Source organism: Ostrea edulis, chromosome 8 (assembly GCF_947568905.1).
Source record: "Ostrea edulis chromosome 8, xbOstEdul1.1, whole genome shotgun sequence".
Lineage (NCBI taxonomy): Eukaryota > Metazoa > Mollusca > Bivalvia > Ostreida > Ostreidae > Ostrea > Ostrea edulis.
In genome coordinates this window covers 66,822,938-66,847,226 of record NC_079171.1, presented here as the reverse complement: position 1 = coordinate 66,847,226, position 24,289 = coordinate 66,822,938, and the positions used below count along the sequence as shown (strand labels likewise).

Below are 24,289 nucleotides of genomic sequence, written 5' to 3'. Positions count from 1 at the left end.
TTAAGAAATTTGATGTGAAAACAGATATATATTAATGGAGTCAAAGTCTTAGACTTTTGCCACCAATTTCACAAAACATGAGCGATAGTTGGACAAATAGCGTTGCTAGAATTCTTAGAGCAAAGCAGATAAAGTGTTATTCAAGTTTTGTTTAGGGGCACATGCTCGACGTAGAAGGTACATGAAACATAACAGTTAGTATGTATATTAGGCTACTTGAGATTATCAGTATTATCCATGTTGATAAATCCCTTTCTTAGAAATAATTATGAATTATAAGCAAAAGTATTTTAATGAAACTCGCATCATATATACGAGTATACATTATTCAAGACAATGTATGAAGTTGATATGAACATTTAGGTCAGAAATATTGATATACACATGGGCTTTTTATACCTATATAGACTTGATAGGCAGGGCAAATTTCTAAGAAGGAAAGGGTTACATTTATGAACACTCAATTACTATTAATATATGCTACGTACCTTTAGTATTTTGATATTACTTTAATGCTTAAAACAAATGATATGAGAATAAGATAAGATTGATTAAGGGAATGGGAATACAGTTTACGTTTTCTGGGTTAAAATAACATTTCTAGTAATTTATCTGATGCTTACCCTTCACAACAAGCATACATACATTACTCGAGGTAAATCAATATAAACATGGATAACCTCAGCTGCTCAAAGAACAACAACCCTTCACGTTTTGCAGAGAATAAGACCGCACTGATTTTACAGTTATGTTCCTTGTCTGATGTAGCTCCGATTTACTCAAACTAGTTTGCATGAATACGCTGTTGATATATTTTTTTTAAACTTTTCTGTGTATATATTTGATAGTGATGTAATGGCTAAAAGGTTACCACAACGAAAAATGCTTAATATCACACATTCCGTTAGGAATATAATACTAAGGTTAGAGCAGTCACATGCCCTGGAAACATCAGGAATAAAAACAGATACCTAGGGGAAGTAAAAATTCCCGGTTACACCGTCATAATCTAGATTGAAGTAATTATATAAAAATGTATATCCATTTACTCATTAAGCATACAGGACTCACGGCAGGTGCGAACTGTCAAAAAGGGGTGCGTATCCGTCTTAAGCACTTGATCCCATTTCTGGCATATCCGGTGTTGACTTAATATATATTTTATATTTCTGATAGGAGATACGGTATTGATCACACTTCGTTATATCCACTGTTTGTATCAAAATGGAAGTATAAGCGATTCCATACGACGACATACGATTACATGGATTGATGGTAATACTCGAGGAAATGTTAATCACAGGGTGACAAATGGTTACATAAACTAAAAAAACAACATATAAATTTGTTTGGTGTCGCACAGACCTCAACAATTATTTCTAAAATGTAAAACGTTGACAAGACAGGGTACTGAATGATCATATGCACGGAAATAAAGTCATCGAAATTGTTAAATATATATTCAAACAAGAGATATAGCGAATTGGTCGTTAAGATATGACAACATGAATATAGAACTGAATGTTCCATAGATTAAACTCATCGATGTCTAAAAGGTAACTAGATATTCAATCAAATGTGACAAAATTGTTACTGAATGATATCCGAAATGAGACTGATTTATTACTAATTTAATTGTGACTGAATAACTACTGAAAAATGATTGAAAAGTAGTTCAATAGTAAATGTGACTGAATGGACATTTAAAAGTACCTGTAATTAGAAGATGACTCACTTTATTCATCTATCCACCCATCACAATAGCGTTCTATGCCTATATTATCTTAATGTTTAACGTAATAACTTCTTACATTTTATGTTCTATGCGACAGTAGTAAGACAACATGTTTTTTTATAAACTCACTGCAACAATAGGTAAAACAAAATGAAAAAAGGAATGAATGAAGGAAAAATAAAAATAGCGAAGCGCTTTATTGGTGTTTGAGTGTTAAGTCAAATGTTTGCTTTGTTTAGGATATTGTATTGCATTCTTTCTTTTAAAAATGCGTGTGCAGATATACTCATTCTTCGCAATTAGGGAGTGAAATAGAAAAAAAAAACCGTGAGAAATGGGTATTCATTCTTCCACCAATAAGTATTCTGGTAAAGTCACTGACATTTGTAACTTAAGTACCATCATATTTATATGGCAGACACACGATCTTCATTTGAGAATGTTTATTTTTATTAATAAGATTTAAAAAAAAACAACAACAAAGAACCAATGCTCACATTGTGAAATTTTACAGCGTAAGGCGGTCAATCAGCCACAGTACGCATCAGTGTTGGATTAGTGTGATGAATATCACAACACCCAAATAGAACACAATATCCCTAACCATTCAACAATGAAAGTGGCTGTATAAGGTTTTTCCTCTAAAATACATCCTACTTCTACCCATTCATCAAAATAAGAACGAACAACCGGAACCACGTGTAATAATCTGAATGGATTATTTAAACACTTATAAACAAGCGTGTAGTGTGATGACTTCCGAATAAAGTGCGTTTGAGTATGTACGTCAATTTGGATTCCCTGTAGTGCTATTGGGGACATGGTTAATTGAAAAGAAGCACAATATAGTTACTTGATGAGTTAGAATTAATCGCTGCATGATCCCTTTAATTAGTTAATTAATGTAACGATTTACATTATTTTGAATTGATGCTAATAAACATTTATGTTAACGTCTAAGGGATTGATTGCATATTTTAGATATATAGATACGCCCATGCACTCGTTATAGATCTATATGATGGGCTGGAAATTATCTAAAAAGGGAATGTTTAAATTTGTTAACACTTTATTCCGATTGAAAAAAAAAAAACATTATGAATTGTTGAATTTCGGTCTTACTGTATTGATTGAAACAAATGCTAGTAAACGCAGATAGCGGATAAAATAAGGAAATTAAAATAAAGCGTCGTCTTTCTGGATTTGCTATTCTAAACGAATATATCTGATAATGCATTTAATACTGTACCCTTCATAAAAAACATATCATGTTTACTCGAGGTAAATCGATGTAAACATGTACAATCGCTATAACTCAAAGAACAACAACTCTTCAAGTGTTGCTTAAGATAAGATCGCACTAAAGTTACGTTACCTTGTCTGATGTAGCTACGATTTATACACACTGGTTTCTAGATACTGTAGCAGCTGCTTTTAAATATTTAAACTGTTATATGTGTGTTTGAATGGGGATGTTATCGATAGAAGGTAAAATCATCTAAAAACAATTATAAGTCTCAACATTCAAACTGAATGAAGATTCACTTGCAATATTCCTTTAGACAAATATCACCAATGCACATGTGTATATACAATATATATGTTGAACGCAACAAGTCTTCATCAAACTAACTTGTTTTTTTTTATATATATCTATGTATTTGTGGATGTATCTTGGTTTAACGTTCCTCTCGACAATGTCACTTATACGGAGATGTCAACAAGACCGGTGAAGGGTTTCAGATTTAAGCCTTTGTTCAGCACTTACAGCCAATGAGCAGTGAGGGTCCTCTGGTGTATCATGCCTACTGTAACACGTGACATCCGTTTTACGATTCTAACTGAGGATCCGATACTGCACATCTGATGCAAAACGTTTGGTGATAAATTTGTGAATACGTGTCTGAACAATTTAAGTCTCCATGTGTCATAAACCAACTACAGCAAACTAGCAACCATAATTATACAACCACAGTTTAAAAACAGGTAAGAGTATTTAAGTTAAATGTGTAGCCCCATTGGCCTGGAATATAAAGTTTTAATCCACTATCCTTAATATCATAAACTAAGAATGTATTTCTTAAAATCTAATCAACTTTAACAACTTTAATACTCTTAATGCCCTTGACCTGCAACCTTGAGCGAAATTCAGAGATCAATGACTTATAAGTAAAAACTGAAATTCTCGCCGATTCTCTTTGATAATATGAAAAACATCAATGCTGAAACATTATAAAGGATCACCAATGAGGGTAAATGTGTCAGAACGATATACAAGGTTCGTATCAAGTTAAAGATGATCAATGGTACCAGAAATATTCTATCAGACATTTGAAATGAATAAAATATTTCCATGATGACATACATTTTTGACCTTACCCACAATTTGAAAATCAAGGATTATGCAGGTTAATTCGAGTGGTTCCATGCCCCATCTAACTCTAACTCTGACGTCACAATCAATTAAAGGGTATTCCGCCCTCTACAGTTTTAATAAAACAAAATAATGCTTAATGGATGTTAGAAACTCTAAAAAATTATGCAAAACAGCAGGTAAAGAAATCGTGGCTTTCTAGCTTGGAATTTCTATTTTAAAACTCAGAAATAGCATTAAAATGATTCATGTTATTGACTTCGAAGGATGTGCTTACTCCTCCTAGGCACCTGATTCCACCTCTGGTATATCCAGGGATCCGTGTTTGTCCTACTTTTTATTTTGTATTGCTTATAGGAGTTATGAGATTGGTCACTGCTCGTTAACTTCACCTTTCCTCTTACCCACACTTAAACGCTCCAACTGTCGATTTCTCACAACCGTTGTCGACGTCATAAAGGAATAATAGGGTGAAAGAAATAACGCCTCCTTATGGTATCTGTATTGGGCTCATGTAATGTTGCCAAGGAAAATATGTTCAAGATCAAAACCACGGTTAATGTATGTTTATCATCGTCAAAACTGGTTCCATTTCATTATCTGCGCTTTTAGACTCCGGTACTGCAATGTATTTACTATATGTTTCCCTTTATGGCAGTTTTTGTACCAAATCAAAATCAGTTATTCATTCTTCTATCAGTCCAAAAATTCAGTCAACACATGGTAAACAAATTCGTATTATAGGTATCGCCAGGATGAAAGTGCAAGAGACGGAACTATATGCGTATATTTATGAATACCAGCTTAGGGAATCATCTCATCCGTTTATTCTTGGCTCGCATTTGTTTGTGTTGATAGGTATTGTGTCGAATTCTAAATATATGTCCCTGTCTATGGATTTCGGTTCTACATGTAAGGTAAGAAGTACATATTGTTTTACCTTACCACCAATGTCTAATGTAATTAATAAGGCAAAGACGCCTGAAAAAAATACCTGTTCATCCCTAGGGTATATGTTTACCTAATAGCATTATGAGAAACAAATATATTGTTGCAGCGAAAGGACTTGTTTGTGTACACAATGGTCATTACGTTCCTTTGAAGCTTTTTGTCGGACAAATTGGTCAACATTGGTATGAATAACATAGAGGCATGTTTAAGTAATGTTTGCTCACGTAATATTCAATGTTGATAGCAAATAATGTCTAAATTGAGATAGTGTATGTAGTAAACAAATGTTTACTTCTAGTAGTTAACAGACATAAGGAAATTATTTACTCGACAGCTTTCCTGTTAGCCCGGAATTGAAATATGGTGGCCTTAAAACCGTTCAAAATATTTTGTAGAGTAAAAAAGATGTGTTTGTTACTAAAGACAATCCTGATAATGGTGTAACCAAGGTGACGCAATACACACATCACGTGAAACTAAACGTATCATCAAATCATCATAAACCACGTCATCTCCCACCTCAAAAACGTGACATATTGCGCCATCAGTTTGATTGATTATTTTGACAAGGCATTGCTGTACTGGTAGATGAAAATGAAAACCTATATATTACAAGCCCGATAGTTGCAATTCCGTGAAAAAAAACCTGTTCGACATAAAAGGTAAATATTTCCGGAACGATGAACAAGAACATGCATTCAGAAAATCAAAGTCTCTGCTATTGGGAAAATCTCTTTTGACATTTTCTCGTCATGATATTGAGTTCGTGTTCTCTTAGATATTTCAAGTAAAGGAATCACGTAAATGTTTTACCAATAACACTCTGCTGGAACATCTCATATCGTACAGTTTGGATCCGAGGGATTGCCAAAATGGCATATCTCTTATGGTCCGAGAAAATCACAACTCCTTGGCATGCTTACTGTCATTATCGATTGTTCTTCCTATTTAGATGGAAAACATTTTAGCTTTGAGTGTAATCAACAAGCATTAATCCGTTATTCCAAAAGCAATTGTGAACTGCTAGTTATGAGGAATGGCTTGCACTTTTACAACGATGCGACTTTTCAATTGAATACAAGTCAGCCGCTCAATTGGTTGTTGCAGATGTTGTGTCGTGTAACTCAGAATTTCCGAAAATGTTATTGGATAATCCAAATGAAGAGGACCCATTCTTCCCTGATGACGATGAATCTCTAAGTTCTATTACATTAGCAAATGGGTAACACGTCCGTCTCTTTTAAATGACAGAAGACTTTGTACAAATGTCATAGATGTCGGTGATGTGTATGCTACAGAGGATAACATTGACTTCCCTATCTAATGACGCACCTCATACACAATGCACCCTGCACAACAACAATATCCGAGTTCCATATAGCACACCGGCGATTAAAACAAACACTAATAAACGGTCGTTTCGACAAATTACAACCAGTGATGAGATAACTGTGCGAACATATGTTATTGATAATGATCATTTAAACTCTTCATTGGTGAGTGCCAAGGGTCATAAAGACGGAACTATATCTACTGAGCGTGTATATAACAGTCAGTTTGATCAAGGATATATTGACGTCGTTTCTCGTCGTGTAACCATTGTCATAAACGGAATATTTGAATGACCCCCCTTTTCGAAACTTTTGAATTTTACAAGATCATTCCGATTTTCATTTCAAAAAAAAATAATTTGATGGAATTTTTATACATATCTTTTACAATCATCTTTAAAATATATGCAAAATATAAAATTAATAATAATGACATGCGTCAACATAACAATATAATAAAAAATTGGAAACATTTAAGGATTTGGGAAATTAGTGCTCAAAAACATGGTATTCCATATACTAAATGAAGCAGTGCTAAAAACCTGTCAATGGTTTTTTTGTTGTTGCAAATACTGTAATTAAAAGATATTCATATACCCAACCTCCTGTAAAAATATGAAGGGTTGAAGCTAATCTTTTTTTAGGTAGGCGTCCTTGAAGTTATACCTTGATACATGTATGTTTACTTGAGGTTGGGCTTGGCGAAATATTTGTTATTAATAACTTTCAAGCTTATATTATTTCCATGTACAACTACTGTTAAAAGTATTGGGGGAGAGGACAGTCTCAACTTATTTGAAGTATTTTTTTTTTACAATCCTCACTGTCAAAGACAGGGGGATTATCTGGCCTGATTTGGAATACATTGTTAGAAACTATTTTTGTTTAGTTTTTATCCTATTGAAATATTTAGAATTTCCATGATAATGGAATAAAAATTGAGTTAATGAAAACAAATTAAGATTTCAATTTTTTTTTTAATATACATGTATAAATTATACATGACTTTGGACAAAATGTCTAGCTCTACAATTCTTCTTCCTTCAAACCACGGGGCTATATCTTGTTAACGTCAATATAAGTTACTAGTTCGTTTACAAGATCAACAGTACTTCCGCGGCCAGGGTAGCTAGTGTCGCTTATGACTCGGATCGTCTCCATCCTATTTTTCAAGGAATTTATGTGTCGCACAGGTTGTGACTTTGAACTTTTTTTTCTTTTTCCCACGTCTGCTTCTCGCATACTTTCCTACGTGTGTCATATTTATTACATTTGTTACCATTTTTGAAGCACTGTTTCGCAAAGTTAGAAATTTAATTTGTAATATAAAATAGTTTGAGAGATAAAGCGTTCTTATATTTACATGAACATGCTTCGGAAAATTAAACATTCCTAGCATGGACGTTAATAATTGACAAAAAGTATCGATCCTCGGCATATGGGGGGTAGGGGTGGGGTATTTGTCGCAAACAATTATCAATTATAAAAGCACCAGAATAGTTTCTGCGTTCCCATGCAAGATTCGGTGAAATGTGTGTCCAATTCTAGTTTCACACTATTTTAGTAAAAACCAACAAACGATCATTATCTTACAATTACACCGAGTCATTGTTTACGTACGATTGACTTTCTTTCTGTAAATGTCTAGATTCAAATTGCATGTATATGTAGGAGTAATTTCGGTGACTAATAGGCTATACTATCAAAATTGCTGTGACGCATACTGTATACATAATATATATACATTGTACATGAAAAGGGGGACTTGTAATCAATATGAAATAAAAACAAAAATTATCATTTGACAAAAATTCAATTAACTTATATACACATGACACTTGGCAGCGGTAACAACGTCGTGACGAACTTTTTTATTGTGACGTCATGCAGTGTGTCTGTAGAATATTGTGATTTTTCTCAGGAGGCTTTAACTACGCTGCGTCCGGTTATAAATGTATAATAAATTCGCAATCATCACGTGATCATCACCCCGTATATCCCTAAGGCAATGGTATTGTAATTGAAGATTGATCTGACCAGGGATCTTATGAACGCTTTTCTATTACACGATATAAACATAATATGAGGTATTATGAGGGATGCTTACTCCTCCCAGGCACCTGATCCCACCTCTGGTGTGCCCAGGGGTCCGTGTTTGCCCAACTATCTATTTTGTATTGCTTGTAGGAGTTATGAGATCGATTACTGTTCGTTATCTTCACCTTGCATTTATCATCTGACACCTTTTCTATTACACTACATTAAGACAACATGGGGCATTATATAACATCTGACACCTTTTCTATTACATGTTATTAACATAATATGGGGCATTATTTATCATTTGACACCTTTTCTATTAAACGATATTGACATAATATGGGATATTATTTATCATCTAACACTTTCTTCCCCATTTGATGCAACTCTACTGAGACGTGCTACTAAACTAATAAAAACAATACACAAGTTATAACTTAAAATTGAATATGAAGGAAAATACTTTTGTCTATTGACAGGGGTCGCTTACTATTCCATGGTATCCGACCCAAATGTTGTTGTTACTCTGAGTTTTGCATTCTTGATAGGGGGTATGGTATCAACTTCTACTTTTGGTTATCGTACGTCTACTTCATCTCCCCGTTCAAAGGATAACATTCTTCAAAACCATGGTTCAGTTTTATAGACATTTAAGATATTAGTGGCTTTGTTGATCAGATCGTCCAACAATATGTTGAAATCCCCAAGGACATGAATTGCTTTCCTCTGTTAGCCGACCTGTTTTTATATTCATGTGAAGCTGAATTTACTCAAACACTTCTACGTGAGAGGAAACATGTGCTGATGTGGCCTTCAATTAAACATTTAGATATATAGTTCGTCAATACAACCTAGCATTGGGTCAAATGTTGTCTGACGTGTTTCATACCGATTGTTAAGCCGTTCTTGACAAGTTGATTTTGACTGCGTATAACTCCGTTTACCTGATCAGGATATAGGGCTCACCGCGGGTGTGACCGGTCAACAGGGGGTGCTTACTCCTCCTGGGCACCTGACCCCACCTCTTGTGTTTCCAGGGGTCCGTGTTTGCCCAACTATCTATTTTGAATTACTGATATGAGTTGCAAGATTGATCACTGTTCGTTATCTTCACCTTTCATGTATTACCATATGATATCTTCAATTTCCATTGACGAACTTTTATCTATTAAAAAAAAAACAACTGTCATTGATGTGTTGATTCAATACATATAGCTGCAAACTCGCTATAAAATACAACACGGAGTTGTCCTCCTCTGCTTCATATTTGGATATTTTATTGAACAAAAAGGTTAACGGCAAACTGACGACTCAAACGTGATGATTGCAGCTTCCGATATTGTTGTACCTTCATATGTATTCAGTGTTTATATATCTCCAGTGATCTGATGAGCAAGAGCTTGTTCTGCTCGTGGTCGGTTTCTACACCGAGGCAGGCTACTGATAACAAATTGATGGTGCGGTAATTTTAACAATATCTCTTAAAGTCAGCATTCCGCAAATTGGTTGGTCGTTATAACGATCTACTTTGTCAAAACACCATACAACTGGGTCAAATCCTGTCTGACGTGTTTCATAACAATTGTTTCACCGTTCTTGGCAAACTAATTTTGACTACGGATATCTCTGTTTATATGGTGAACACATACTTTTAATACTAACGACAGTGGATGCTTACCCCTCAGAGGCAACTGGTTTCATATCTGGTATACCAAGTTGTTCATGTTTCCTCATCTTTCTTTCTTGCATTGTTTATAGGAGTTATGAAAATGACTGATTTTCGCTATCTTCACATTTTATTCATCAGGGTTTGTTATTTTTCAAATGTACATACATTTAATATATTTATACATTATCTAATCAACTTTACATCATCAATTCACGATTATGTCAAACTGTCTTAATTTGTTGTCTCAAAACAGATATCATACATAATCATGCCGATTGGTTAAAATTATTTCTAAAAACAATTATATTGAAATCGAAGTCCCTATTGCAAATAACGAATTATTTGCACCAATAGTGTACAGACGATAAGTATCAGTCACTCACCTATCAACGTTTGCAATTTTTTTGTGAAATCATCATGATGTCATTAAGGACGTATGGGGTATCAAGAATGGCATGACCGATTGAACTTGATATGAAGCACCAAGTAAACAAGGCAGGGCAGAATATTTTCCACGGAGGTTCAGTTTCAGGATATTCATTTTAGAGAAATCAGCGCGGATGCTTGCCTTGTATACAAAATGTTATTCTCCCCGTGAAAAAGGAATGCTTATATCCACCGTCATCATCAGAAGATGATCATTTCTAAGCATGTACAAATGAGTTAAGAAACAGTTGACCAAATAAAATGCATTATCAAGAGAATATGTAGCAAATTCAGGGTGGGCTTTATCCGGGGATTTAGTTTTTGCTCAGAGAAAGGAATGATATGTTTAGTAAGCACATGTATGCTCACTATCATAAAAGATACCATGTTTACATAAACCGAGTCTATGTGTTTTGTCACGGGACATACATGAAAGGTGAAGATAACGAACAGTGATCAATTGCATAACTCCTATAAGCAATATAAATAGATAGTTGGCAATCATATCGCATAGCATGCTACTAAAATTATATATTTGAAGAAGCTTGTTGGTCCCTGCAATATATATCGATACATATTACAGATCATGAAACATAAAGCACTGGGTGACACACATTTAGATTCCTTCAATGCTTGTTGACGATGTTAGACTGGTGATAAATCAGTTCACAGTGAAGAGGGTAGAGCTCGTTTGTTGCATCACATCGTCATGGTCCATGACTGGATAAATATAAGTAATTCCTTATGAAGTCTTTAAGATAAAAGCATGTATGTGCCTAACAAGCAAAGTAGATCTACTTTTTTAAATTATAAACATATCATGTTGAATGTAACCAATTTATAAATTTTCTGAATGATAACATATATGTAAATAAACACATAGTAACTTCAAATGCGTTTAATAAAGATCAAAATAGATAGTTGGACTAACATATCTCCTAGTCGGACAAATACCTGGATACGCCATAGCTACAGAAATTGAAGAAGCGTGTTGGTCCCCACATTGTATATCGATAAATATTACAAACTATGAAACATATCAGTAATCACTTATGAAGTGTTTAAAATTGAAACAAGTATGTGCCTAACAAGCAATGGAGAGGTATTTTTTTAAAAATATAAACATATCATGTTAAATGTAACTAATTTGTAAATTTGCCGAATGATAATATCTACATGAGTAAAGTAATAGAGGCCGGGTGTCCGGATATCGTATTGGTTAATGCACTTGTTTCCCACCACTGGAACCCTAGTTTGATAATCAGTATCGACAGTGTTTGTATGTCATAGGGTTTTGTGATCGATCATTTGTTATTCATGAGTTTCTCCCAAGTACTCACGTTTTCCACACACCAACAGCAATATAAAATAGATAGTTGGCAATCATATCGCATAGCATGCTACTAAAATTACATATTTGAAGAAGATTGTTGGTCCCTGCATTATATATCACCAACAGCTTTAGAGCTTTAACAAAAACGTTATGCTATGTCTCATTAATCTAAACAATAACCCAACAAATTCATCTTCATGGAATGCAGTTTAATGTTAATCAATTTCCCATTAACCTTTGGTATAGTGCTTCTATCTACCAGCTGATACCATATGCACACTACTCTACGTTATTATTATTTTTTGTAAATCGAGACAGGCAACCGACATAAAAGTTAATGCTGTAGTCCCTGAAATGGTTCACGGTCCTACTTGAACGGTGAACGCACACAGACCAAACGATGAACACACGCAGAGCGAACGATGAAGGATGAACGTACGCAGAGCGAAATGTGAGCACAATCTGGTGACCAGTGAGCGCAAGTTAACGCAATGTGAACGGTGAGCACACGGTAAACGCAGAGTGGTATATCCAGTCGGTATGTTTCAAATTTGTCCGTGGATTGTACTTACTTTATAACCAGGTAGATAATATATATATATATATATATATATATATATATATATATATATATATATATATATATATATATATGTGTGTCTCTCTCTCTGAAAAAGATTTTTACATTTTATATATGCTTACATAAAAGAATAAGATAAATACGAAATGTAGACAGTATACCTTATGTTATTGAGTTCGTATTTCAAAATTAATATTTTGTGTGAAATTATCCATCTAACCTATTTCAAATATGTAGGCAACAGTGATATATGTGTGAAGTGAAAAATTCGTATACATTTTTTTTTAATCAACAGCACACATTTGAGAGCTTCTAAGTTTGCCGATTATTGTATACGTATATCATGTTCATTTGCGTGACATCACTTCCAAAGTGCATGGATATATATTGTTGAGGGTTATCATAATATAGAGATGGTGAAGATATTATCTAATGCAAGGTGAAGATAACAAACAGTGATCAATCTCATAACTCCTATAAGCAATAAAAAATAGATAGTTTGGCAAACACGGACTCCTGGACACACCAAAGGTGGGATCAATCTGGGATCAGTGAAAATCAGTCTGCCAAGAACGGCTTAACAATCGGTATGAAACGCGTCATACATCATTTGAACCAATGCGAGGTTAGATTTGTTTTACTGCCAATACCCGATTTCTAGATCGAGGTGTGTATAGTACACCCTCATTTAACTTACTGTCAAAATAATGCACACCGAATTGTATTGTTAAGTAGATACAGATTTTGCAAATGTTGAGGTTTAGATTCAAACTTCTAAATAACAGTAAATATACTTTCAGGTTACGGTATGCACTTTCAGGAACTTAAATTTAGAAGTGTTCATCAGTGCATGTTTGTATTAGAATGCTGGATTCATTTCTAATGTGTGAAACTTTGCATGGTTTCAAACTGTACTGCATTAAATTCATATCATGATATATTCTGATTCCAAAAGTAAGTAGTCCTGGATTTTGTGAACAAGTGCTATATGCTACAAATATTCGCATACAGTTTAGTGTCCGAATGTTACAAACATGTGAAGTAATTTAAATTCATCTGCATAATCGAACACAAATAGGAATGTAGATTACATCCTTACACGTCAACTGCCTTTCTATTGGAATTAGAAATCTTCATTCAATCTCAAATTATAAAACATAAAATAAAGCGACAAGCTAAATTACCACTTATGGTGGTGCATCTAGGTACAAAATTTTGTCATGTGTACTATGAACAATGATCTACTACTGCAACTTCGTTATGTCCATGTGAATATTATGAGTAGAAGATCCATACCATTATGTGTTCTTCCGTCCGAAATTCGCAAAGGCTAGGAAGGATTTCTTCGGTCATTTTTAAACACTTGATAAAACTCAAACCGTTGACATCATATGTTTTATGAGACGATGATTCACATGATGTTGAATTATTTTGTATTTTTCAAAGATATATTAGAAAACCTGACAGATTCAGTTAAGCTTTGAATTGAAATGCTCTTAAACAAATAATATTAATAATATTACACATGTATAATATCCTAAAATGAACTGTGACTCATAATTTGTGTGCACATGACATAATCTACATGTACACTGTATGTAGAGAGAGGGCAACATAAGTTTTCAGAACACATGCCTATAATCACATTGCACTGTATATCCCTGATACTATTAGTTATGATAAAATCAAAACACTCATTGGTATACATGCATAATTATACATGTGTGCAAATTACATATTGATTGCTAAATCAATCAATTGAGCATATTAGAAAAACAAATCCAATTGGCATATTTCATGTAATTACTTGCGTGTGCGTACGTATTTCACACGCAGACATATGCGTCTAATTCCACCACCAAACTATATCATTAGTGTTTGAAATCTTAATTTACAATATGCAGTGTTCATAGTTTTAATATTATGAAAATAAAAAAAATGATGTACATTCTTAGACGTAAAACCTGCGTAAATATATGACGGTATATAAATCTCCCAGTTGAAGGTTTATGTTCAATTCAACCCTCTCCCATATACACTTATTTTCTATTACAATGAACTTCGATCTTTGTTTCTATGCGGCGACAAAGCTGGACAGTATTCTTTCAGTTTACCTTGTGTATTTATCTCTATTTTTTCCCATGACGGAGGAAAAATCTTGCAATTAACATGGGAGTAACAAGAAATACACAGAGGGATTAATTGAAGTACACAGGCATGCTAGCTTGTCAAACGTAACAACACATGGAATATACTTTGTTTTCTGTATCTTAATTCATGTCTGTTTTGTTAAATTGAAAAAAATCTGATAACAATATGATGTATGCAAGGTGAAGATAACGAAAAGTGATCAATCTCATAACTCCTACAAGCAATACAAAATAGATAGTTAGGCAAACACGGACCCCTGGACACACCAGAGGTGGGATCAGGTGTCTAGGAGGAGTAAGCATCCCCTGTTGACCGGTCACACCCTCCGTGAGCTCCATATCCTGATCAGGTAGACGGAGTTATCCGCAGTCAAAATCTGTGTGCCAAGGACGGCTTAACAATCGGTATGAAATACGTCAGACAACTTTTGACTCAATGCGTATAAAGTGCTTACTATTCTTTTCTCACTTAAATTTTAAAGTTTTTGTGTGATTTTTTTTTATGTGCATTTCAATTATTTATTGTATGTTATTACTTTAAAAGCCTCAGAATTTTAGTTAAGTTTCAGCATTGCAGAGACCATTAGGAATCATAGTCTACAGTTTCCGCAGACTGAAACTTAACGGAAACTATATAATTGTTTACGCACTGTAGAAACCATACGGGAAACCTCAACTTCAGGTTTCCGCAGACTGAAACTTGACGGAAACTTGCGGAATCTATATAATTGTTTACGCATTGCAGAAACCATATGGGAAACCTCAACGTCAAGTTCCCGCAAGGTTTCCATATGGTTTCAGTTTTGCGGAAACTAGCGTTTTTATCCAGTGTGAAGTCTCGAGCAAAGCTATAAACTTAAGGAAATAAAAATATCACCAGAATGCCATGGGATTGGACGAGTACGTCTCTTTGGTTGATCAGTTTCGACCGTGAGGTACAGTCATACGTGGAATGTGCTGATTGAAGTAAAGATACGACTGGCATTGTCATAAACAATATAAAAATGAAGAGGTGTTGTGTTTAAATTTGCTTAACTGCATCATTTTATACAAGAGGCATGACAATAACTTGTATTGTCTCCTAATTCTCCTAATTACAAAATAAAATGTTAACACCACTAATGGAATAATCAATAAATTACATGAACTGTCACTATTCCTTTTATCCTGGCGAAGTTTATAAAAGCTGATTGTGGCGTTTTATATTAAGCGGTGGACACAAATCAAACTTGCCTCGATTGACAACTCTAATAGCAGCGATATTTCGTGAGGGAACTGATACATGTATTGGTTTGAACATTTAATGTAGGTAAATACGTAATTGCAAAATTTCGGAGCCTCTAGGATTTGTTTCATGAAAGGCAAGGGTAGCGAACAGGTATTAATAACATAACTCCTAAAAGCGTAGGCCTACATTTTACAGCTTGTCATCGGCAATGGTTACGTCTCCATATGAGTGAATAATTCTCGAGAGGTATGCTGCACAATATACAACAATTCAATCAATCGATGTAAGATCAATTAGAATGGTCTAGTCAAATGAATAGGTTTGATAGTTCTCGTAATATGGGTGACTTCCGGTGTCCACGGGGATGATTTTCACAAAGTGTTGCTGTCTATATCTCGTAAGTATATTGTTTCCCAACATTATCACTATTGTTGACTTTGTGTTATTTTTTTTTTATATTTATTACCTTCATATTTTGTAACATTAGCTCACTCCAACAGTGCAACATTATTTGACGGTGGTATAACCTTGACCATAATCATTTCCAATGGAACATTTCTTTGGAATCAAGGTTAGAATATACCCTCGGTAACCCGTGTTTGCCGTAAGAGGAAACTAAATGGGCCAGCCCTTCATATGAAACAGCGAAAACAGAGGTCCTGTGATACAGCAGGTGTAACACGATAAAGACGTATCCTTACTCCAAGGCCGTATACAGTGGACATAGGCGTCTATTTTGAAGCCCTTCATTGTTAATAGTGACTGCTCCACAAGAGTGCACGATTCTCGAATGAGGCATTTAACACTTTACAATCAACCAAACGATGGTGCCACATTTCATGACGCTAACATTGAATAATCACAAATCATGGACAATTCATTGATATATTAGCTTTGCTATTCGTTGGTATAATCTTTGAAATTACCTTTCCCATAGCACATGTTTTACATGTACATGTATCGCCACGGATTATGACGCTTCCCACACACATCATTGCCAACCATTACACTCAATATCTCTTATTCTCCTTTTCATGTTTTGAAATGTCTTATGTACACCTTTTGTAAAACGATATACAAACGGTCTACTTTAGAACATATTTTATTTTTTTCCAAATAGCAAACCGAATAATCTTTCACAGCAACAAAATGTGATTTGGTTACACATATTCATACGGTATATACTAACAAGATATCGTCTATATAATCAACTCCACCCAATATATTCTATGTCTCTTCAATTGTTACTTCATTTCACAAAACAACATTTTGAATTTAAATATAATCTGCTTCGAAGGTGACAAAATGGCAATATGATAAAAAGTAAATATATGCTGACTCTTAGAAGAATGCAAAGTTGGTCTTTGTCACTACGGTAAAGGCAACACTCAGTAGTTAATGACATACGTTAATGCAAATTGCTAGATATTTTTATTTGGAAATTACTTTCAAATCCACAATGGATCACAAAAAAATATTTCCAGTGAATGTATTATTTTCTATTTCAGTTCTTTACTTCTGCAAATACATCGAAAACAATATAACGCCCCCTTCCAGTAAGAATCAGTGCATCGTCTGTACTACGAGTACCATGGGACATCAAGTTTGAAGTTTATAACATTATCGTTAATCTACCTTGCAGTATCAATGAACATCTACTTTGGCATCTTCTGTCGTTGTTTTTTCTTTTCGATCAGCCAAAGCACTCGAACTCTAGCTGTTAAATGTAAATTAATTACCCTGGAAATAATAAAGATGAACGTCTGTAAACATTTCATTTTACGCTTGCATTAATTGTACACACGATTTGACCAATATTTCCGCGTTTGGAGCTAGAAATAATTTTGTGACATCACAACATGCACATATTTGAATGCTGGGATCATTGTATCGTCAGGCCGCTAATAAATGCAATTGCTAAATGATTCTGGAATGTGCTGATACATGGCAGGCTATCATTTGTCGATTACACAGTAATTACACCAAGATACACGATACTCCTTCGTTTTACGGTTGCTTATTTCAACTTCCATCATGCTGCATCCAGAATACTCAGTGTCACTCATGATGTGAATACCCATGTCAAGCGTTTCACCGTATTAGATTAGATATGTTATACGGTCTGTGATGACACTGACACGTAACTCATTCTGTCCATTCTCTGTCCAAGTATCTTAACATCGCGTTCACAATTTCAAATCAGATGGTGAAATGATTCGTTCAACAGGACGTAGACATGTGTGATGAATTACAACTTCGACAGAAATTTTGTAACCCCACACATTCAGCGACAATGGAAAGAAACGCAAGTAAACAAAACACTTTTTTTTCATAAATACTGCATGTGTAAAATACGATTTGAATAGTTAATTTATTTAACGAAAACTAATCTTTCATAATTATGTGTTTGGAGATGATGTATTGCCTGAATATTGATTTTCACATGCTTTCTGAAACATATGTTTATTTTTCTCTCTTTCAGATAAATGTCTATACGTGCTCGCACCAAACAAATAGTCTTTACATTGTTATTTCTTGAGATAATGTCATGAGTAGCTGCACTGTATAGTCCCAGTGTGCACCTTGGGGATACTGAAGACGTAAAGCAATAATTTCAAAAGTATGTCTTATTAAAATATATATATTGATATAGAGTGTGCGTGCATGTGTACTACGTACACACTATCGTAGTCCTAGTGTAGGTAAAGAATGTAATGACTATCCTATTTTTAAGAAGTCCTTTCATATTTACACACAATAACATTGTTCTCTCTCAAACCTGACAAATATGGAGAGACAAGACCCCCCCCCCCCCTCTCAGATCCCCACTTATAATATCATTCGACAATGAATTCTCAAACACGAATGTCATTGAAGGGCGTTTTTGTGTAAAAAAATATATGTAATGAGGAGGTGACCTCTCCATCATAGTCATTAGTTTTATGTTCTATAAAAGAAGGAATCTGCACACTTGTATGTAGTAGGTGTTTCCTACCATGAAATAATTGATATAATCCTTAAGCCTTGCACATGTTGAAATATGACCCCTTTCCCCAGCTGTGGCTTAATTGTCTTATATCATTCAAAATTCACATCTTAAGGCTGAACACTCTACCATTCTTTATATGTGAGATGGTAATGTGATCGATCGATTGAATGCAATAATAAAAGTTGAAGTTTTAATAGTGGCAATATAGAATAAAGTTTAAATCCTGCTTATTATTTTTGCTACCGTTCCTAGATCTTCATCAATAATTTATAATTGCATTTCAGAACAGAAATGCGTTCCTTAAAGCAAATATTGCAATTAAAACAAAATAATGTATCCCATGTGTTATTGTTGTTGTATATTTTCTTTGAACTCAATGATCTGAAACACAGGTGACAACTTTTAGAGATACGTACATTTAAAGGGAAGATGTTGGAAGTGGAAAAGGGTCGTCTTTATTACATGTAATAATGGATTATAAATCGGACGGTCATGTGATTAAACAGGCAGCATCAATCAAAAAGACACTGTAAGATAAAGATGTCATTCTGTCATAGTTTGTGTCGATGAAGGTTGGAAATTATATTTTCATTATGTAAAAGCTCTTGACAGTCTTTAATTCACCTTTTCTGAAACTAAAGATGAGCAATCACCTTTTAGAAAAAATACACAATGAAAAGATGGAAGTCTATCTCTTGCCAATATTTCATTTTACAGAAACGCTGATGAAAGGCGATCTTTTATGCAGTTGTGCTGTCTACGGATGATAACAGGAAATAATGGCAATGCCCAAGAGCAGACCCTCGGGGATGTCAAAAGAAAGAAATTGCTGAGTGGATTTCCAAAAAAAAAATATGGGCAATATATAGATATTTGGCACACATATTTTGATTACGGATTAGTATATGCACCTTATCAGGACGCAAGACTCACGATGGGTGTAACCGGTTGACAGAGGGTGCTTACTCATCCAAGGCATCATATCCGCCTATTGTATGTCCAGGAATCCGTGTTTCCTATACTGATCGTTATCTTCACCTTGCATATTTCTTATAGGAGTAATGACATTGATCACAGTTCGTTATCTTCACCTTTCATAAGGACATGGACAACAATACTCCATGAATAGCTAACGTGGTATGATGATGTAAAGTGCATAAGTTAGTGTCCTCATACATTGTTAAAACAATATTCACAAATTACGTTACCGTCTTTTTCTACAAAGTGTATGTACGTGAATTGAATATATTAAAAAAAAAACCTTAGCATATAAGCAAATAGACATCCTAACGTTATGATGTAGTCATTGTCATATTTTATCAGACTATTCTGAATAAAAAATAAATGAAACACTTGAAATTCAAACATACAAACATGAATAACGATTAAACATGTGCACGTGGGTGAAAATGCTGGTATTGAATGTGTGATCTAAATTATACAGCTGACAAAATACAAACATGGCTAAAGTAGAATTAGATAATCGGAAATATATCTACAGCTTTCAAAATATGTTCTCTCCCTGGGATTATATTTACTATTTACCGCTAATGTTCACGTATATATCCATTGATTTGTAAAGGAGTGAGATACTGTCCTGCTTCGATGTACAATTTGTCATTTAACAGAAGGACTAGAAATTAATCATTCATATAATATTAGCTTACAATTGTAAGTATTGATGAATTCCAACTGTTTTAAAAGCATAGTGGAAACAAGGGTGTCATTGGTACTTTTATCTAAATTCATCCTAAGAAATAAACTGATTAGTTTGGATTTGAATGTAAGGATTCACAAATATGGAGTACTAAATGCCTATCAAATTGTAGGGAACTTTAAGGATAATAATTCAATCTTGATACTGAGCTATACAGGTATGTAGCATCGTTTGATAAAGTGGTGGATATACGGAGTTCACTCTTGCATTGTAATTTTAAAAAAAAATGATTTGGCATACTTCTCTTCAAGTCTTTAAATCCTAAATCGTAGGATGGGACAGAGGTTCGTTCATCTACTCTTTAATTCAATTTAATTCGACACTTTACACGTCAACTACATTTCACTATTTTAGGAATGAGGGTAGCCAATAAATCCCACTTCCACATACAAAATATTGGCTTTGGAACCCTAGACCGGAAATGGTAAATTTTGAAAAGGGGAAGACAACCTCATGTTTTTCGTACATAATTTAATATTTACACGAAATACAGCATAGTGTCATAAATGAATCAATTTTCGGTTGTTATGCTTCATTGAAAAATAGTATTTGTTTTAACAGTCATTTTGAACTAATTTGGCTCTACTTTTCATGAAATTTAAAAGATTTTCGAACAACACATCTGAACATAAGTTATATTATTGATTTTGAAAGCCTTTACAAACAACTTTATAGTTGTTATGAGATTGGTCACTGTTCGTTATCTTCACCTTTGTAGTTGTTATAAGATTAATCACTGTTCGTTAACTTCACCTTTCATATTTTGATTCACAGTGACACATATCATTTGGGCGGTTTGTTGATTTGTAAAATGTTCTGAATTTCTGTATGATACAGGTTAGTATTATAATCCACTATTTACTGACTTACTTAATCGACTTACATTATAACTGGATATGTACGAGTTGTATCTGCATAAGGGGAGGCTGTCCGTACATATATTTTATACATCAGGGTGTGTATGGTATGTGAAAGAAAAGTAGTTGATCATTTTGTCGTTTCTGCGATCAATAATGGTGAAACCGGTCGACAGGGAATGTTTACTCCTCCTAGGCACCTGATGACACATCTGGTATGTCAAAAGACCCGTGTTTGATGGACTCTTATGTTCCCTGTAGGTGTTATGACATGACTCGCTGTTTCTTACCTGTACAATATGTATATATTTAATGCAGTGGAAGAATCGTATAGTTTTTCACGCGGTATTGTGTTACGTGTCCGGGCTGAATATTTAGGTTTAATAATTTAACATGAGAAACCTACACCTGACAACTCATAAACGTACCTAGTCCCACCAGTGACCAGTCTTCCATGGTGTATTCTTATTTCCTTGCGGTCGTTTACCGTTTTTATATTTAATTTTCTGTTTCATCAATTTCAGAAGGCACTCATAAGAAGACAATTCCTGCAATCCCTGTGTGTATCGTGGCAGAATTACAACCAAAAGAAGACAACTGTTTGTGTAGTTTTGCAGTTTTTGAGGAAACTAAAAAAAAATCGCTTTTTTCTGAAAACCCATATAGAGGAAGCGGACATATAGAAGAAAATTGACTCTTCTCAAGAAACCTGTACACTTGACTCCTGTTTATGACTACAACAATATGTACACTTGGCTCTTGTCTATCACTACATTGATAACAGTTTACGTTATAGGCTAATAAGAAATATGTGTCCTGCATTAAAACCAACAGGAAAATAAGGGATTGGGACCGGATGACCCTTGTTAAATATTTTAAAGTGAGGTTTACACACTTAAAATCGTGAAAGGTGTCGAATGCCGATTTCAAAATGGAGTGGAGTAAACTGGAAAATATTTTTGAAAGGATTACAAAAAAAAAAAACCACGATAGTTGGAAAATCTGCTGTAACGATCAAAGAGAATCCAGGAAAAATCAATACACGGGTCTTTAAAGTAGACGACATCAGAGTAAATAATGAACTAATCGAAGGAAATATATATGACGATAGAATCAAAATGTGCGGCAGAATTACTATATCATGCAAGGTGGGGAGCACAGTACAGAGACTAGACGTAAACAGTGACAAATTCAGTTAATGTTATCGAAATACTAGGGAGAACAGATTATTTCTTATTTCTTATGAACTAAGGTGTTGTTATATTGTTGATTTTCCCGGTAATTATATATACTGGGAAGTCACTGGAGGTTTGTCTTATTTCATTATCAATGTATAATATAGTTTGGCGGGGTGTAATGCACTTATTTTAAAAATACAGTCCTTTTATTCAACAGGTAATTTGAACCTTTGAACACTATTTGCAGTAAAAGAAATGAACTTTAAAAAAGCCATTTATTCCAGCTATAGCGTTAGTGGTCAATTTCCTACAGTTGACAGTATAATGTGGACCAAAGAGACCTGCACCGTGTCACAAAACCAATGATTCTGATTACAATTAAGAACGTTACCATTCCCTAGACATGGAGTAGTGGTGAAAATGCACCTGGTACATCAACATTGGTGTCGTGTCAGTTTTACATTACGACCCTTGGGTCGAGGACTCTGCTGGTGGACTGTTAGTCCCTGACGGGCTCGACAGCCCAGTAGCTAAGTACTTCGTTAGTAACCGGAAAATACGGATGTATATTTAATTCATTGGATATAATTTAGAAATTCTTTTAAAAATTACGTATGATATTTCCTTCATGCATATCATTGGACGAATATGGCTCCAGTTTTGGCACTCTGTTTTCCGTTTAGCTCTTACACGTTTATTGCTATTTCAAATTTCCTAATTTGGTGTATGACTGAAGAGGTGTTGTTTGTCGAAATGCGCATCCGGTGCATCAAAATTGTAGTCATAAACAGGAGCCAAATTTACTGGATTTAATCCCTTACTGTAGATATATTTAGTGTTAAAAATAAACAGTGTCCGATGCTTGATTAAAGCCGAGCTGATTTGACAAGAACATCTGAAATGTTATAAATCAGCTGTTGAATTCAATCCTCAAACCCCACAGTAACCCGTAAACGTAATTGGATACTGAATGGGCGTGACAGCGTACTGCCACATAATGCACAGTGTATTTATATCAACATGAAGTTTTCAGAACGTTCGTATATACGACTCATTTAAACATGGCTAGACCACAAACAATCTTAAGTGATCTTTTATATTCAACTAACAAACATCGTTCTGAAATTCAACTTCTAAAATACTGTCAAGGCCTCATGTGTCAAACAAGTACATTTTTTCACACAACACAATCTAGCTCCTAATGCTAAATTCAAATTCGCCAAAACGAATAGTAAAAAGAAAATGGTAATATTTCACATATTTCAAAAGTTACGTAACATTGTGTTGTCTTTCCAACATATATTCCGACTCTATATATATCAATGAAGAACATGTTACAGTCATTGAACAGTCAGTAGACATATCGGCTGACATTGAGTCTTGTACATCTGTAGGAACTGTTTCGGAGAAAATGAATTCCAGCAGAGATGAATTAAAGATGATAGACATGACCTACTCTGAAAAATACTCTGGGGCAATATGGACAGTCGACATCCGCGATTAGATATAAAACATACAACTATTGAAGATATATTGCACTATCGTTTGACTGCAGGCTACTGACGGGTAGGTTGATGGTGCAGGGGTTTCAGAGATCCCGTTTGGGATTGGAGTTTCGCCCACTCTAAGGTCGTTGTGGATAAATCCGTTGCTGCTGCGGTCTGACAATGGGATAAGCGCTGTATGGCGTGTTTCGAGCCGGTTGTTGGACTGTTCATGACGCACTGATTT

General features: G+C 34.5%; 1 protein-coding gene and 1 long non-coding RNA gene across 5 annotated transcripts in view; one reads left to right on the top strand and one right to left on the bottom strand.

Annotated features, from left to right (window-relative positions):
* LOC125648676 (uncharacterized) overlaps positions 1–24,289 on the bottom strand; it is a 441,222-nt gene that overhangs the window by 5,767 nt on the left and 411,166 nt on the right. The window lies entirely within an intron of this gene.
* LOC125653161 (uncharacterized) lies at positions 14,668–22,785 on the top strand. 4 transcript variants are annotated; one of them, XR_008797770.1, is made up of 4 exons: positions 14,668–18,126; positions 18,300–18,437; positions 19,524–19,943; positions 21,905–22,785. It is a non-coding gene; the product is annotated as an uncharacterized LOC125653161 (long non-coding RNA). The 4 variants fall into 4 exon arrangements; XR_008797768.1 differs by lacking the exon at positions 19,524–19,943; XR_008797767.1 differs by having other exon boundaries at positions 19,524–22,785.